The sequence below is a fragment of the Erythranthe guttata genome, chromosome 9 (genome assembly GCF_056151865.1).
Source record: "Erythranthe guttata isolate IM_541 chromosome 9, IM_541, whole genome shotgun sequence".
Lineage (NCBI taxonomy): Eukaryota > Viridiplantae > Streptophyta > Magnoliopsida > Lamiales > Phrymaceae > Erythranthe > Erythranthe guttata.
Genome location: NC_142541.1, coordinates 3546971 through 3559737, shown reverse-complemented (window position 1 = coordinate 3559737; position 12767 = coordinate 3546971). Strand labels below are relative to the sequence as shown.

The following is a 12767-nucleotide window of genomic DNA, read 5'->3' as shown; positions in this document are numbered from 1 at the left end:
AATATATCTCAAATCTTAAAAGATAAAGATAGAAATTCGATGTGTTAAATCTTAATCTATATATTTGAATTATAAATCTTAATAAGTAAAATTTAAACAAACTAATGTTATATAAAATTTGAATAATACTACATTATTAAATTTTGCTATGTACGTGTACTATATTTTCTTATTATGTATTAAATTGATTTTTTTTTACTCTTGAAATAATATAATTATGTGCATCGCATGGGGAAAAATGCTAGTATTTAAAATAAAAAAACAATCAAGCTACTTCAATTTATGTTCGATTCAATAAAACTCGTTCAAACTTAAATAGACTAATAATCAAAGATTGCTAAAATATAATTTTTAAAACTAGATAAAAATCTAAAAAAGCAAATCAATGGTAATTTCGATTGTACCAAATTATCCTTTTGAAATAAAGGACAAAATTGAAATCTTGATTATTAAAATACTATAAAACATATACCATTATATGTGTTTATTTTTTATTTATCTTTTACTATTTTTTTCGTGTACGGAATAACAATTCAAAAGTGAAGAAAATAATTACATAAATAAATGAAAATAAGGATTATAACCGATACTCAAATAATTGTTTAAGAAATGAAAAAATAATTAGACATTTGTGGCTAAATAAAATGAGATTTTTTTAGTTGTGTAATCTTTGAAGAGAGACAAAAAAAAAAAAAAAAAAAAAAAAAAACATGAAAAATAAATAATTAGAGATATATGGTTGAATAATTAGGGTTTTAATTTTGACAGTGATTTAAAATAGTAGAGAAAAAATAAATAAAAATAACTACAAATATGTCATTAGGGTTTCTTATATTACCCTAACGTTTCTTTCGTTTATATATAAAGATTCCTGAACGAACACATCCGATCGAACCACGAAGGTGACATCAAATTAAGTTCTTACTACATTAGTGGACATCTTATATATAAAAGAAAGAAACGCTGGGCAACCCTAAAAAACTCTAATGGTGTTTCTGTAATTATTTATTTTTAATATTTTTTTCTACTAACTTTTTTACTATAATTTTCAATAATTATCAGTCTCCTATTTTCATTAATATATCTCAAATCTTAAGAAATAAAGATAGAAATCTTATATATAAAAGAAAGAAACGCTGGGCAACCCTAAAAAACTCTAATGGTGTTTCTGTAATTATTTATTTTTAATATTTTTTTCTACTAACTTTTTTACTATAATTTTCAATAATTATCAGTCTCCTATTTTCATTAATATATCTCAAATCTTAAGAAATAAAGATAGAAATTCGATTTGTTAAATCTTAATTTATATATTTAGATTATAATTAAATCTTAATATACAATATTTAAAAAAATAATGTTATATATAATATATGAATAATACTACATTTATTAAATTTTACTATGTACTATATCTATTTATTATGTATTAAATTTAGTATTTTTTCACTTTTTAAATAATATCCCGTGCATCGCACGGGGAAAAAATACTAGTATGAACAAATAATCTTGTTTACTTTCACATCCATAATAATTAATTATTGAAATGCTTACGTTGTATATAGAAATTATTGACTAAGAAGATATGGTTTCACAATTATGTTTGATTTTGTTTGTTTAGAAATTTTGCCATTGCAATTGAAGTTTGAGGTTGGGGTTTTTGGGACTTCTCTAATATGTTATACGTTTTCAAAATTGTTCGACACTTAATTCGAGATCAATTGTTTGAGCTTAGTTGATCAATCTAGCGAAAATGGTCGGTTAATAGATATACGGGTTTGTTTGATTACCTCTGTTGGATTAGTTTTGAATACATGAGATTTGATTAATTCCCTACGTACTAACTAATTAATTTATTTAGTTAATAAGATGTTCAGTTTATTAGCTAGATTAGATCTTCTATGAAATTTGTTAAGTTCAGTTATTATATATGAATTGTCTATAAAACCACTTAGTTAACAATAATAAGATATAATATTAAGGATGATTGAGGGGTGGACAACTAATTTAATAAAATATTAACACTTAATTGCAGACTTGAACTTTAATAGCGGATTCGAATAAATACGAATCTTGTTGACCGAATGTCCCTGTTCTTTAGTCGGTAGAACCTAATAGCGGTAACCAAACGAGCACATGATAATAAACTACCCACGTCAAGAGTTTATATTAACTTAATTCAAAATTAACCTATAATTATGACCTCTCACATCAAGTATGACTTTGAGCATTTGCCACCCCAATCACTACAATTAATTCCTACTATTGCACCATTCTTTTGTGGGGTTTATTTGTTCATCACTATTTATTATTATTCATTAGTCATTACTATTTTTTTTTTTTCTTAAAACTAGGACCATTTTTATTTTTCTTATGTTGAAAGGGATGGCACAACATAATTTTTGCCAGCTTTTTATTTTATTTTATTTTTTGCCTTAAATTTGGGGGAATTAAATGTCATTATCCCCCAGTGTCAAAGTATAGGCCCATCGGGCTCAATTGTACCACATGTGCGGCAGAACGTACAACACGTGGAATGACATTAAATGTCTAATTTGCCACGTAGAGAAAACTGAGATTAATGATTGGGCTTTACTCTGTCATTTGAGCCCACCACACAAAAGGTATATTTTATTTTCTTCATAATTAAATTGGGCTTTGATTGCAATTTAGGTTTGTTGTTTGCAAAAGCTTTTTCAGAAGGTGTTTGTAAAAGCTTATTCAAAAGTAGAAGTTATGAATTATGGGATAAGTGAGTTTTAGGTGCTTAATTATAAGAGTTGGAGGTGTTTGCGAATATTACGGAAAATGAACTTAAATAGAAAAAGCAGGTCTAGGAATGTATCAAAACAAAAATAGTTTAAAGCAGCTTATTTTAAGATAATCAAAAGTTTATTTTGCAAACACCTACAAACTGATTACGAGCAAAAAAGTTCTCAAAAGTTGTTTCTGAAAGTTCTTTGCAAACATCACCTTAATAGTAGAAGTTGGGATTAAGTGCTTATTTTTACAAGTTTTGGTGTTTGTAAAATTGTCTAGAAAATCAACTAAGGTGGTGTTTGCAAAAGCTATTAGAAATAGATTATGAGTATTTTTCTGTACATAATCTGTTTTTAGGTTTTTTTCAAACAAGCTTTTATTTTTGCTTCTCTTAAAATAAGTTGTTTTACGCTATAAGTTTAAAAGCACCCACAACCCTACTTCTTCTAAGAAAGTTGATTTTCCCGTATATTTGCAAACACTCTCAACTTTTAGAAATAAACACTTTAAACCAACTTAACTCACAATCTCTAACTTCTGCTTTTAAATAAGCTTTTGCAAACACCACTTAAGTGTACATGAGTGCTTTTAAACATTTATAACTTAAAATAGCTTATTTTAAAAGAAACAAAAGCTAAAATTTATTTTGTAAACACATGCATAAAAGTATATTTATATTCAGAAAAAAATTCATAATTTATTTCTAAAAGTTTTTGCAGAGACTACTTTAGACATAATAGCTGATAATCGGATTGTCGACATTAAAAAAAAAAAACAAGAAAAAATAGCGTAGTCCTCAAAAACAGGATTGAAATATTATTTCATGATAAAGTTGAAGAAATAATATTTTATGATTTGTGAATTATAACTTACAAGTGAATGTACCCACAAGAAATTCGACCAATAAAAAATATATTAATTGTGTGACTATCAAAAAAAAAAAAACATATATATTAATTGTGTTGTGTAATTGTCATTCAAAGATTGGGGTGCAAAATGCACATGGTCCAGCGTGAAATACACAGAATGATCTCAATTCAGAAGTACCGCTAGCTGCCACGTGGATGAACGCTACCCCACCACCCGACATAAAAAAAACATGGAATTATTCATTGTGAGGTTAAAACTGTAAATTCATCTAGATGACGGTGTTGACTTCGTCAATATCTGTTATCTAATCAATTCAGCTTAGGTTAGGTTTTCAGTTTTCAATACAAATCAATGTCTAGAAAGTCAACCCCCTCTTTTACGATTGAGTTTTTAAGGCACTGTCCTTTTATCGAAAACGGTTCGGCATGAGTCGGGTCAGATAAATATAGTTTGTTATCGGCATGACCCGAACTTTGTTAATTGGAAAATAATTATTTGACCGAACATTTAAAGTCGGACAATAGTTGTTAACCGATTGTTTAACCGATTTGATGTGGTACGATTCCACGTCATGTTTTACAATTCCTCTTTCGCATTTCTTGATTCCTCGTGTGGGCATTATCTGCATCACTAAAAGTCGTTAGGGCACCGGGATTGGTCCCGGCAAAAATATTCCGACGCTCAAGTCAGCTTTGTATGATAGAAGAATTCAGAGAATTCAAGAGACAACTCGGGAGTTATGAATTGCGTACCTTTAATTGTGATGTTTCGGGGCATTTATATGGAGATATATATTCTCATGGGTCTAAGCCACTTAATATGGGTCGACTTAGGCCTAACTGTTTAGATCATGCCAGTTTAGGCCTTAGTCGACTTGGGCATGTATTATTATCTTTAGTCGATTTGGCATGATTTGTGTGTCTCTATGGAATATGGGCCTTTGGGCATGGACCCATCACGATTGTTAGTGGCGGATCTAGACAGTATTTTAAGGGGACGATTTAAAAAAATATATATATCCAGAGGAAGGTTATAATTTTGGGGGTTCGAGGGCAGTGTCCCGAATTCTTGTTAGGGTTATTCAAATAATATTGCTAAAGTAAGTATATATTGGCATTTTCCCCGTGCGATGCACGGAATAGTATTTCTTTAATAAAATTTATTAGTGATATCAGTAACAATATTAATATTTATACAAATTTAATAATACAAATTGATTATGAAAAGAAATATATAAACTTAATTGTCATAAAATGAAATTGATCATTAAATAAATGAAGCAAAGAAGAATTAGAGAAAATAGACTGAAAAATAGGAAATAAAAATAAAAATAACAATTAAAAAGATATAGATGTAGTGGATTATGATTGTGCTAGTTGAGGTTTGATGTGAAAGAAATTAGAAATAAAAAAATGGCTACAAAATAGGGTATATATATACAAAAAATATTATTTATTTAAAAATATGCCATTGAGGTTTCTTAGATTGCCATAGCTTTTTTTTATGGGATTATTTCACAAACCCCCCTCATCACAAAAGTCCAATTACAAGAAGCCCAAATTTATTTGTTATTTTTAAGATAAATCCAAAATAGCTTTTATTAATAAAAAATAATTAATTATCACAATTATGCCCTTACCTTATCAAAATTAATTAATAATCACAATTATATATGTTAGGGTTGAATATAAATATATGTAATATCTGTTCCATTAATATCACGTTCTCAATCTCACCACAAATCTCGCTTCACAAATCTCGCCCTCTTTTTTTCTCTCTAATTTTCTTTTTTTTTTCTTTTTTTTGTTCTAGTCTATTCACCGTTGTAGATCTACTTCCGTTCACATCTTCTTCTCTCCCCACCGGCGCTGCCCCAACCCCCACCCGGCAACGCCCCAGCCGACACCCCAGCCACCTCCCGACGCCGCCCCAGCCGCCCAGCCCCCGCCCGTCGCCGCCCCCAACCCCCACCGCTATTTTCTCTCTCTTCACCGTTGACGAACGATATATATGGGTGGTAGAAAAAGGTAAATATTTTTTTTTTCGATTCAATCATCTTTATTCCATGGTTTTAGGGTTTGTGGGGAAGGTTCCTATTTGACAATGATATTGTGAAAAAGATCATTAATTTTTATAAATTAATTTTTTTCTTGATCAGATTGATACAGCGAGTCAGCGACCCTCGTCGGCCTTGTTGGTGGTGGTGTACTTATTTTTAGTTGTGTTAGTAGTGGATTTACGTATGTTTTTTGTGGATTTCGATAACTTTGTTGTTGATTATGTTATTATTAAAGTGGATTACGTTAATTTTTCGTAATATAATTGGTCTTGCATTTTTTTCTTGGACATTGTAGTGGTTTACGTTTCTAATAGTGGTTTACGTTTCAAATAACGAGAAGAAGATGATTACACGGACTATGCTCTAGGATTCATTGGAGAGTTTGATGTTTTATTGTTAGAATTCATAGTGGTTTTCGATATTTATATAATTGTGTATATATAGTGGTTTTCATGTTTATATAGCTATTTTATGCAGAGTGGTTTTCATGTTTCTAGATGTTTTCATATAGTGGTTTTCAAAGTTATAGCGGATTTCGATGTTTATAGTGGATTACACTTTGATAAATCGGTTGGATGTTTTTTTAAATATTAAAATAACAAAAATTAATCGAATTAAAAAAATTAATAAAAAAATAATTAAACAAAATATTTTTTATTCAAGAAAAGTGGGAAAAAAATTAAAAAAATATATATATTTAAAAAAAACCGAAATTAAGAAGAAAAAAAAACTATCAAAAATGAAAATAAAAATAAAACTATTTTTTAAAAATTCAATAAAAAACATGAAATATAAACAAGAAAAAAATAATTTAAATTTAAAAAACCGAAAAAATAAATAAATTACAAAATAAAAGAAACCCATTAAAAAGAAAAGAAAAGAAAAGAGAAAATAGATTTTGAAATGGCTTAATATGGGAGATATTAAAGGGGATTAGCATATTTAAAAAAAATAATTAATTTTCCTTAATAGTAAATGGGGGTATGTTGGATAATTCATGTCAATTTGGTTTATAACAAATATCAATTAATAAAAATGGATTTATCATTAAGTACAAGTTGAATAAGGGGTGTTTGTCATATAGCCCCTTTTTTTATATCTATAAAATTTATAATTTTTAAGTAAAAATATATTTCTTTGTAGTTGTATTTTATATTATAATAAAAAATAGAGAAAGAATATCTAAAATTATCTTATATATAAAAGAAAGAAACGCTGGGCAACCCTAAAAAACCCTAATGGTATTTCTGTAATTATTTACTTTTAATATTTTTTTTTACTAATTTCTAACTACATTAAATCTTAGTAAATTTATTTGGATTATAAAATATAATATGTAAGATCTAAAAAATTAATATTATATAAAATATGAATAATACTACATTTTTAAATTTTACTATATTAGTATACTATATTTTCTTATTATGTATTAAATTGATTTTTTTTTTCACTATTTAAATAATATCCCGTGCATCGAACGGGAGAAAAATGCTAGTATAAGATAATAGAGAAGAAAATAAAAATAGGGAGAGGAGGCAAAACACATATTTGTATAATGAACATATTTTTTTTGTGTTTCTTGGTTTGAACATTTATTTATTTTATCCAGTCTCACATTTTTTATTCAATTCAAATTACATTCGCAAACAACCTATACAATTATTTATTAAACCAAACTAAATATAAATCTCAATAAAGATGCACAATTTTTTTTGAAACATAATGAAACTTTGTTTTTAACACTTTTATTTTCCCAAGCTAATAGTAATTGTCTAATTAGATCTAAATTTTTAAATATTAACTGTTGTTTGTTTCTTTTTCATTCCACCTACATCAAAACTTACTACAGTCTTTCCTCAATAAAATAAGAAAAACTTAAGAAGTCGAAATATTAAAAAATGGAACCATTTAATGGATGTAAATCATGCAAAATATGAATAAGATTTTATGAAACATAATAAAACTATTTTCTTTCATTTTATTTTAACAAGCTTATAGTAATTGATTACTTAGATCACAGATTTTAATTATTAATCGCAAGCTATTTGTTTCCTTTTCATTCGACCTGCATCAGTCGATTCGTATAAGTAAAAATAATAGTAATAAATAGAAAAAAAATATGTCAAAAAAAATAAAAATTTTGTCGAGAGTGAGAATATTCGATATAAGTATAAATAAGGACAAATCTCATAAATAGTCTCTCATCTTAGTGTTTAGTCCCACTTTAGTCCCTCATGTCCCAATTGTCTCATTATCATCCGCCTAACTCTACAACTTATCTCAATATAGTCCTTCGGTGTATAATTTAGTCAACTTTAACGGAATCTTTTATTTATTGAATGAAATATTATGTTCTTATAATTATTTGTAATAAACTGTAAATAAAATAAAAAAATAGAAAAACATATATAATTGAATTAGTTATTTAAATATAAACATAAGATCATAAAAAATATAAATAATTTTTTGATAGAGAATATATGTAGATGAGATATTATAATTATTTAAATATGTTTCTAAATTCAAGTCATATATTCACAAAATAACTGATTCATTTTTTAATTAATATAAATTAATATTTCGTAAAAATAGTAATTTTAAGTTATATTTTTATTAGTTGCAAATATTATTTTAAATTACAAACTTTATATTTATTGAAAAGAGTCACAGTTTATCAAAAATAATTCCAACAATGCAATATTTCATCCGTTTTAAAAAAAAAAAGATTCCGTTAAAGTTAACATGTTTATACACCAAGGGATGATAATTAGATGGTTTATAGAGATGAGGGATGAAAATGAGACAATTAAGACATGAGGGACTAAAGTGAAACTGAATGTGAAGATGAAGGACCATTAATGAGATTTGGCCTAAAAATAATAATAATAAAATACCAAATTTTTGTCAAGAGTGGGATTTGAACCCACGCCCTTTCGGACCAGTACCTGAAACTGGCGCCTTAGACCGCTCGGCCATCTTGACTTGTTGATCTAATTTTAATCTATATTGTATATATATAGATACTGTTCTTATTTTACAAACTTCCTTTTCAAAATTTTGCCTGTCAGACCCTCCTCCTGTCAAGAATCCAAATGAACGGCATCAAAATTGAAAGCATCAACCAGTCTATTTATACGAGTCAAATAAAATTATCGGCGACCCCTATGTGAGTCAGGTAATTATCGATTACCAATCATGAAAAATTGGATCGAAAATGGGACGATTGGTCGAAAAAAATGACCAATGCACAGCCTTATCTATAATGAACATTTTTTTCGTGTTTCTTGGTTTGAACATTTATTTATTTTATCCAGTCTCACATTTTTAATGCAATTCAAATTACATTCGAAAACAACCTAGGCAATTATTTATTCAACCAACTAAGAGGGTGTTTGGCTAAGCTCATTTTGAACAACTAATAAGCTCTTACATCTGATAAGATGTTTTAAGAGCTGATAAGCTGTTACATCTTATTTTTTGGATTAATTTTTAGAGTGTTTGGATAATGAGCTTATTTCCTATTTTTACTCATTATAAGATCTTAAATAAAATGAATAATTAGTGAAAACCCCTCAATCCATTTGATTATATTAGGATGGATATAACCTCATTTTACATATTAGTGAGAACCCCCTTATTTTATATTTTAATTTAACATAAATTAAAATTTTAAGTGGTGTGCCTATATTACCCTTAATTATCATATAAAATCACCAAACCCTATTTCTCTTCATCTCCCTTTTCTCTCCAGCAGTCACTACCTCTCTCTCGTTTCTATCCCCAACCCCAAACCAGATCTCATATGCCCACCGCCACCCTCCGTCCACCACCGTCGTCCCTGCCCTCCGTCCACTGCCGTCGTCACCGCCTGACGGTGCCCTCGTTAATCCTTTACTCTTTTTGAGTCTCTCCAAATACCAAAAACCGTCATTCAGTAGGCAACAATTGCTCTCCGATTGCCTCGAGTCGCGGCTCTTGCCGATTCATTCAGCCCGAGGATGAAACCGGTAATAAAAAACACCGACAACTTATGTTTCGAGAACTCATCGGAACAAAGCTGTTAATTCATCCTATCTTTTGCCAATTTTAGATCGAATTTTCAGATTCGGTGCAGATCTGTATTCATGATTTTCGATAAAAATGTGGTTTGTAGTTGATTTTCGATATATTGTGGAGTGTGGTTGATTTTTTATATTAATTTTCTCTAAAACCATTTTATGCATCCGTAGCGGCGATCTGATGTGGCAGAGTGGTAATTGGCGGTTGACGCAAGGGATTTGCATCCTTTCTTCACCTGAGAGTGATTGGCATGTAGAAGTTGGGGAATGGTTGAGCGGCGGCGATGGAGCAAAGCACCCTCACAACTTTCGGATTCAACACATGGTCGGTGGAGATATAGCCTTTCTCGATGGATATGCGACTGTAATGTCGGGAATCTGGATTCAACTAAGTTGATTATAATTTGTCTTAAATTGAGATTTTTTTATTTTATAGTTGATTTACATAAATTATAGTTGTTTTCGATTTTTATAGTTGGTTTCGATAATTTTAAAGTTGATTTGATAATTTTTTAGTTGATTTCAATTTTTTATGGTTGATTTTCGTTAATTTGTAGTTAATATAATTTTAGTAAACCTGCTATCAAAAATAACTATCTTTTGTGATTGTTGGTTCGAGAAATAAACGAACAAAAAAAGTAGTTGTTTTAATTAACCTATAGTTAATTCTGAAAATAGCTAATTTACTTATTTCACTAACTAAAATCATTAAATATAATGCACGTATCATTAAACTATTTTCTCACATTTTATTTTCACAAGCTTATAGTAATTGATTAATTAGATCAAAGATTTTAATTATTATTCGCTATTTCTTTCCTTTTCATTCGACTTGCATCAGAACTTTCTGCATCAATCTATTCGATATAAGTAAAAGTAATAGTACGTAATAGAGAGAATATTCAATATAAGTACAAATAATAATAATAGAGAGTGTTAGCCGAAAGGTTACTTTTGAATGTGATGATTTACAAACAATTGATTTGATCTAATAGTCTTTCTTTGAGTCATGTTTTTATTAGACAAATTTATCAAGGCGAAATTAATCAAGACCGGAGTGACAGAATCCATAAGAGGCCTAGTGTCCTTGAACTATCCCGAGAACGAGATCCGAACGATTCTCCATACGGCCTTCTAGTCTTGGTCTAAATTCTTCTTTCTTGAATCAAATAATAAGCCCAATTTATTTGGTCTTTATTTTCGAAAATTAGCCCTTTATAAAATGATAATTTATTTTCGAAAATAAATCATTTTTACTTGAAAATTATTTCAAAAGGGTTAGCTGAGATTTGAAAGAAAATATCCATGAGATTTTGGAAGCAAAAGATTTTTCGAAATTCAAGATCTTCTATCTTTGGAAATGGTCTAATATTCAAAATTATTTGAATTGTTTGAAAAAACGTTTTTTCATTGATTTAAACTGATTGAGAATCATATTTTCGGACTTGGAAGATTTTAAATCAATCCTCAATCAAAGATTCAAAAATATATAAGCTGTCTGGAAGTTAACCCGGAAGTTGCTGAAGCTGGCTGTAAGATGTTTTGCTGAAAATCGTTTTTGAAGGAAGAACACTCCTTTGAGTTTCAAAATTCAAATGCTTACCATATTCAAGTGATTTAATTGATCTCAATCAGCTGGGGATCAATCACACTCATCATCTAATCAATCAAGAGATTAAAGATTGATTATTTCCTTTCTAGAGATGAAGAGCTTCACCTATAAATAGTGGACCATTCATTCAAGCTTATTCATTCCAAGCCAATTTCGAAAAGAGCTTATAGAGAGTCATTTATTTATTAGGAAATTCGAAATTCTCCTCTTGCTTATCACTTGTTTCATTATATATATTGAGAGGGATTTTGTAAAGCTCTTAGAGAGCATTTCTTTGTTGTGAGGTTTTTGTTGAGTGCGAAAGAGTTAGTCTCTTGTAAGCACGTATTGATAAGTGCGAAAGAGTGAGTCTCTTGTAAGCACGTCGTTGGTGCGAAAGTCGTTAGAGTCTTGTAAGCACATCTTTTTTTCGTGTGGAAGATCCAAGGATCTTAGAGGCACGTGGAATAAAGTTCGAGAGCCTAGAAGAGTGGAGTAGGGGAATTTCTCCGAACCACTATAAATTTGGTGCCATTTATTTTACGCACTTTATTTTATCGTATTTAAATTTCCGTACTCATATATTGTTTATTGCTAAAACATTATTTGCAATTAATTTGGAAGTTTGCAAAATATTTATCAAAGAAAAATATATTTTTCTAAAATTAATTAAATTCTGCAAAAATATTAAGGAGTTTTGAAAAGCCTAATTCACCCCCTCTTAGGCATATTTAGTCTCTCAGAGAGAATATTCAATATAAGTACAAATAATAGTAATAAAGAGAAAAAAAAATATGTCAAAAAACATAGCAATTATAAACATAATAGTAATAGAGAGAATATTTGATACAAGTAAAAATAATAGTAATAAAGAGAAAAAATATGTCAAAAAACATAACAATTATAAAAATAATAGAAATAGAGAGAATGTTCAATAAGTAAAAATAATAGTAATAAATATGTAAAAAAAAAAACAATTTTGTCAAGAGAAAAAATATGTAAAAATAATAGTAATAAGAGAAAAACATATGTCAAAAAACATTACTATTATAAAAATAATAGTAATAGAGAGAATATTCAATAAGTAAAAATAATAGTAATAAATAGAAAAAATAGGTAAAAAAAAAACAATTTTGTCAAGAGAAAAAATATGTAAAAATAATAGTAATAAAGAGAAAAAAATATGTCAAAAAACATTACAATAATAAATATTATAGTAATAGAGAGTATTCAATAAGTAAAAATAATAGTAATAAATAGAAAAAAAAAAAAAAATTGTCAAGAGTGGGATTTGAACCCACGCCCTTTCGGACCAGTACCTGAAACTGGCGCCTTAGACCGCTCGGCCATCTTGACTTGTTGTTCTAATTCTAGCCCATATTATATAAGTATAAATATTGTTCTTATTTTACAATATTTCTTTTCAAAA

The 12767-nt window shown here is 28.4% G+C and overlaps 1 long non-coding RNA gene and 2 other non-coding genes across 3 annotated transcripts; 1 reads left to right on the top strand and 2 right to left on the bottom strand.

Moving 5' to 3' along the window:
* Positions 1-8591: 8591 nt before the first annotated feature.
* TRNAL-CAG (transfer RNA leucine (anticodon CAG)) lies at positions 8592-8671 on the bottom strand. Its single transcript has one exon. It is a non-coding gene; the product is annotated as a tRNA-Leu (tRNA).
* A 751-nt stretch (positions 8672-9422) lies between these two features.
* Positions 9423-10267, top strand: LOC148767893 (uncharacterized). The gene is made up of 2 exons (XR_016033554.1): positions 9423-9696; positions 9919-10267. It is a non-coding gene; the product is annotated as an uncharacterized LOC148767893 (long non-coding RNA).
* A 2347-nt stretch (positions 10268-12614) lies between these two features.
* On the bottom strand, positions 12615-12694 carry TRNAL-CAG (transfer RNA leucine (anticodon CAG)). The gene has a single exon. It is a non-coding gene; the product is annotated as a tRNA-Leu (tRNA).
* Between the last annotated feature and the right edge of the window lie 73 nt (positions 12695-12767).